We start from the raw sequence: 6,365 nt of genomic DNA, 5'->3' as shown, positions 1-6,365 counted from the left end.
CCACCTCCACGCTACACTTATATCCACGTCTACCTCTCATTCTCTCCTTCTGGTCTGCATTGGAGATCCTGAAGAAGGGATCGATCACATTGATAAATTTTATTTCAATCGCCGAAACGTGGATACATCAAGGATAACCGTCAAGAGATTCATTTGTGTATGGCAAGCTTTCGAATGTAACAATATAATTTAACCTTTTGCTGTGTGCAGCTGAACAAAGTTTTGTATTTAAGAAGATTTTTTCTGGATAAGAATAGTACTCAACATTTTGATTAAGTATTTTTTTCAGGCCGCATAGCATCTATCTTAAAAGGAAATCTCTGTTAAAATATTGTGCTTAAATAATTAAACAGCAAGGTTTACCCCTTATCGGATTTCTCATTTATAACAATTTTAATCTTTTCTTTTTTCTCTGCAGGAAGCTCTGTAACAATATCGATAAAATCGATAATTAGTCTCTTAAAGTATGAGAAATTGACATATGGTATATATGTCAGGGATATAGTGGATAATATATCAAAAAGCACGGCATAAAATTGAAGCGCGAATAATATCTTTAGTAATCGAACGGAATTATGAAATATGAATCGACCTAAGTGTCTTAAAACATTTATTTAAGGCACATTTTTGCATATGATATATGTATGTATTGTTTAGTAGTTTGCAAATACAGGGTTGTCACAGATAATTACAAAAATTAACGGCATTCGATTATTATTTATCACGTTCATCCATCCGTTGCTAATAATCACTTTTACTTGCATTACCAAGCAGCAAACATTGCAGTGAAACTTTTTTATTTAAACTATTTTTTATCTAATAACCAAGCTATTATGGAAATCCTCGTCAATTAGTACATAACAATGATACGATAATTACGACGCGCCGTAGATAATAAAAAAGTACATATAAAAGCACTTCTCTCTTAGAGGTCACGAAACATTCTAACAGGTCATACAAATAGTTTTTGAAACCACTTAATCATGATGACGCCATGTGTCATTTTTTTATAATTCAGGGTTGAAGAGAGCAAGTTTTTAATATGTTCGTATTATATTTTGTTATAACAAGGTAAATCATAATAATAAAGGAAGTAGAGAACATTACGCACTTTACTGCACGCATCTTAATAGGTAACCCTTTGCATGAGAAAAAAGCAATTACGTTTATACTGCAAATTTATATATATATATATACTTAGGATTTTATATTTCTTATTACTAGTTGACTTATTCTTTGCAAAGATATCTATCTATAATTACATCAGAGATCGCCTTGAACCATTCATTTGATCAAAAATTTTGCATACATTTTTGTTATTCCTATTGTTTGGTTGCTTACTAAATTACTTACTTCCTATCGAGGAGATATCCCTAACATTTAATAGCCGGATAATTATAAGAATTACATATTTATATATGCAATTAATATAATCTATACATACAATTACGTAGTCGTAAAAAGTAAATTATTGGCCTAATTTGATTCTGTCTACTATTGCCTATCAGCTTTTTTTCAAAACATATAAATAGAAGACAATATAGATAGAAATCAATGACAGATATTGTATTTGACTATTGCATTTATCATCCTGCTTTGTTTAACAAACGTGAAATTTTTATATCTACAATTATGTAAAGTCGTAAAAAGTTAATTATTGGTTTAATTTAATTTTATCTACCATTGTCTATCGGCTTTTTCAAAATGCTAGATAGAAATCAATGATAGACACCGTATTTGATTATTGCGTTTATCATCCTGCTCTGTTCAGTAAACGTGAAATTTTTATATCTACAATTACGTAAAGTCGTAAAAAGTCAATTGTTGGCCTAATTTAATTTTATCTACTATTGTCTATCGGCTTTTTTAAAGTGATAGATAGAAATCAATGATAACTATCTTATCTATAATAACAATTGCGTCTATATTATCTTGCTCTGTTTAATAAATATGAAAATTTTCTTACCTAATTTTTTATCAACAAAACCGATTGAAAAGGGAATATGTGAATTTGAGTTACAAAAATGCATATACACTTTTGATATGTTTCGTTTAGTAAGGATGTTTCTTTCCATTGTTCTTGTTTATTTTGTTCTGATATATTGGAATTGGATAAATTTATATATTTGGAAATTTTTATGTAAGACAGACTTTATTAAAGGAACAACGGATTTTCCTTTTTTTTATCTATCGAATTGGTTTTATTTCATTCTTTATAAAACTCAAACAGAATAAAGAAAGTAACAATAAGAGAATCGTTTATTAATTAAGATAAACAATTAACTGAGCATAAAAATGCTAATGTTTGTATCGTCAAAAAAATTTATTATTGATAAACGCAAGTTTTCTTATATCACCCATCAACACATATCGAGTGTAACTGTAAAAGTAATATATAACCTTCAGCGTTAGAAAATGAAATATAAGCAAATATATTAAAAAAGTGAAATCTTCCGTCTTGTAATAAATCTTTCACATGTCATTGTCGTAATGGAATAGTAAATCGGTTTATAAATACAACGTGTGTCTTTTATGTATATAAATATATATTCAAATCTACAATATTATAACTGTACTTTCTCTTTAATCTAATAAATCACAAAACTATGTACACATGGAAGGAGTCTACATATTAAAATATTCATTTTCAAGTAAAAGAACTTAATTATTCTTAAATAATTATGATATATATACTTCATCTGTTAATTTTGTACTTCAAAAGTTATTTTCTCTAAAATTAAAACCCAGCTATCGTAAAATCTATACGATAGCTTCTATTTCATTTGAAAGTACATTCTAATTACATCTTTTAAATTCTACTTATAGCCTTTAAAGTGAGAATTAATTGGATAATATGTAGCATATCTTGTAATGACGCATCTAACGGTATTACCTAAAGTACTACTCGTATTTCATAGCAAAACTCAAAGTTCGAAACTTAAAGTTTGCTCAAAATAAAATCGAAAGTGATGCGTTCCAAGTATTTGTATTGCGTGCGTTCAAGTTTTCACTGGTTACAAAAGACTTAGCTGCAAATTAGTACTATATATAATTAAATTTTTCTTTGTTGTATCGCGGAAGTACTAGAATAGTACAACCATTCTTCCACAATATAATCCGAATTCGATTTTCTATTTTCGAGTCATTGTTCGACGCCGTTTAGAATATTTTTATAGCTTAAATGACTTTAATATTTTTATTCTTTATCAAATTTATATATTGTTATCTCTATCTATTTTGGCTCTTTAATTATGTATTTATTAAATCGCATTTTACAACATAGCAATTTTCCGTTATTTTAAAGATTGCGAATTTGTTGACGAATTAATTTTTCCCTCTCGACATTTCCGTCCGTTTCTTGTCAGTAAGTTGGAATGACAGCAAGAAAGGACAGATGAAGCAATTATTTTTCCTTCATGATGAAAGAAAATGATTGTCTTGGATAGTACATATTTAATAGTATTATTGCTACATACACTGTGCATACTTATAATTAATTACTTATCGCGAATTAGGGAATTATTATATAATTATTATTCACCGTTTATTCTAATTAGCAAGCAGGAATCATTGCAATTTTTATGAAAGTCCATGAATTGATCCTTCTTTTTCATTCTGCCTCATTTATGACGGTTATAATTTCTATGGAATTGTACAGCTCATTTGTAGGTTCATTTTTCATTTTATCGAACTACACATATAGTGAGAGATATAATGCGAACGCATTTCCGATGACGATGTAACTTGTATCACGTAACACGGAAGTTTTAAAGATTGACATACATGAGATACCTAGGAAATTATATTTAGATCAAATAGCGGAGAAAATCAATGAAGAACAAGACGTAATGTTGACGTAACTTCTGCATCGATTAAAGACTTTTTATTTTTTCCGAAGTGTTACATAAAATGAGAATCGGAAAAAAAATTTATAATCAAAAGAAAGGGGTTATAAGTCATAATTATGACTTTGTAATGTAGATAAGAAATGCTTGAAATATTGCAGATTTAATTAGAGCGTACGTAACTTATTACGCATTAGTATTCGCAGTGTAATACAAAAATAATGAAATAAAAATATCGCGCATTTTTAAATATTAAACAACTGACTGTGTGCAAAGAAGTCTTTTTATAATTTTTTTTCTACAGCTAACACTTTTATATTAAATATTTTAGGTTCTTTCGGAGTATTGTAATTATCAACAAATATCTAAAGTAACTGTCATTACCTTATCTCTCTAGTCTTCTATTATATTTTTGCGTGTTAAAATGAATATATCTATGAAGGCAATCGTAGGTCGAAAGAAACGAAGCGATGATTTCGCGTTACCGTTTTTGAGGGATTTCTGAATGTTTTTGAGGGAGGCCAAGGCTCTCCTACAATATTCTTACAAAACCACATTCACTTTTGGTCATTACCTTGTGAGTCACCTTCGTATTTCTTTATTTCTTCCTCGCATTTATTTTGACGCATTTATTAAATTCGATGCGCATTAGCGAATCTTCAACAGTTTCAATTACATCTAAAATAAGACTTTGATTATTTCGAAGTAAACGATTTCACTGATTTTGTCAAACTGAGATAACTTGGACTATTTATTGTACATTATTTAGAATAAAAAAATTTACATAAAAATATATACAAAAATATATATAAGAATTACATTTGTGCATCACCTTGTAAGTCACTTTTATATTTTCTTATTTCTTTCATTTTTGATACAATGTGTTTAAATCAACACGCATTAACGAATCTTTGATAATTCTGATTATATTTACAATAAGACTTCGTCCAGAGCCACCGCAAGCATGTTGCGCAAGTTGTGCACTGTACAAAGACATATTAACAAGGGAGGCACCAAATTAAGTTTTAATTCTGTAATCGTATTTTTACTCTTTCCGTCTACAATCTGAATTTTTTGTCCAGCCCAATTTTTTTTAATGTTTTAGGCTTTCAAAAATGTGGAAAATTTCAGTGTTATTTGTTAATATTTTTTCCCCAACAAAAGATCCTTAATAACAAGATATTTTAGGAAGAGAAACCGGAATCCGCTTTCTTTTCTTTCAGAGAAATTTGAGAGTGAAATTTTACTTAAATATATGAACAAAGATTCAAATGGCAAAAGAAGAGTTTAAAATATGAATTTTCCATTTCTAACACCAATTGCGTGTGCACGTTTCTGTCAAATTTCATTTTTTTTGAAACTTGTACTGTATATTAATTTAGAGAACCCAAAATCTAATCGCAAAATTAAAAACCATCAGTCGGAATGGATAATTGTTTATTGCCGACGCTACTAAAATTTTTCAATATATATAGTGCCATATATGGTACATACGAGTACGTATAAAACCATAAAAGATATCGATTATTTCTCTAGAGCGGAAATGTGAAAAGTAAAAAGTTTTTCCATTAATTTCAATAGTAAAAATTATCACTTTTAACGTTTGTTCAGAAAAAATGAATTATTTAAAAACATATCTTATTTAAAAGATTGGTAAATAAAAATTAAGAGAGGCGACAAAATCCCCTTTGCCTATATAATAAGGTTAAAAACACTTTATGTGTCAGAGGCAATTCTGACTTTGCCTATTTCAAAATAAATGATTTCATCAATTTTAAACTGAATACTTTGGACAATCTGTCGCACATTATTTTGAATGCCAACACGAAAACAAAAATTACGCAATGATACATGCAAGAATATACATCAAAATTATATTTTAATATTAAAGAAAATAATTAATTATTACAAAATATTAAAAATATAAAAAAGTTTTAGATACAAAGTGGAAAATAACGTATTTAAGAAATGACATGAATAATTTGAAAGCGTAAATAATTTGATATATTTAATCATTTTGATAGAAACAGCCATCAATATTTCAGCGAAAGATATTTTGATCATTCCAAACGTCTTTCAATCGTTCTACATGTCTGTAGTAATGTTATTACATTCTTTGATAAATACTGAGTTACAAATATATACTTACAAGTATAAATGTCTGTAATCTCGTAGAAAGATAGCTTCTACATTTGTGAACATTTTATAGCTACTAATGCTCGTCTTAGATCAGCTAATATTAGATGTAACAAAATAAATAACAATCTCAATAGCTAAATGAATTTTTAATCATCACTTCTGATACGTTTCGTTGTGATTCTTAAGTATTAATTACGATTGGAAAGGCTCCCATACACATCCCTTTCATTACTTTACGGTATTGCACGTTTCACCTTTCGCATAATGCAATATAGTTTAACGAGCACTTTTATGATATTTTTGATTGTTGATCCGGAAACGGATTCTCCCTTCGCCAGTGAAAGTGTGACGTGGCACGATTTTGTTCTCTGCAAACCGGAG

Source organism: Mycetomoellerius zeteki, unplaced genomic scaffold, assembly GCF_001594055.1.
Source record: "Mycetomoellerius zeteki isolate Tzet28-1 unplaced genomic scaffold, Tzet1.0 scaffold58, whole genome shotgun sequence".
Taxonomy (NCBI): domain Eukaryota; kingdom Metazoa; phylum Arthropoda; class Insecta; order Hymenoptera; family Formicidae; genus Mycetomoellerius; species Mycetomoellerius zeteki.
The sequence above is the reverse complement of the archived record's forward strand: the minus strand, read 5'-3'. Positions refer to the sequence as shown.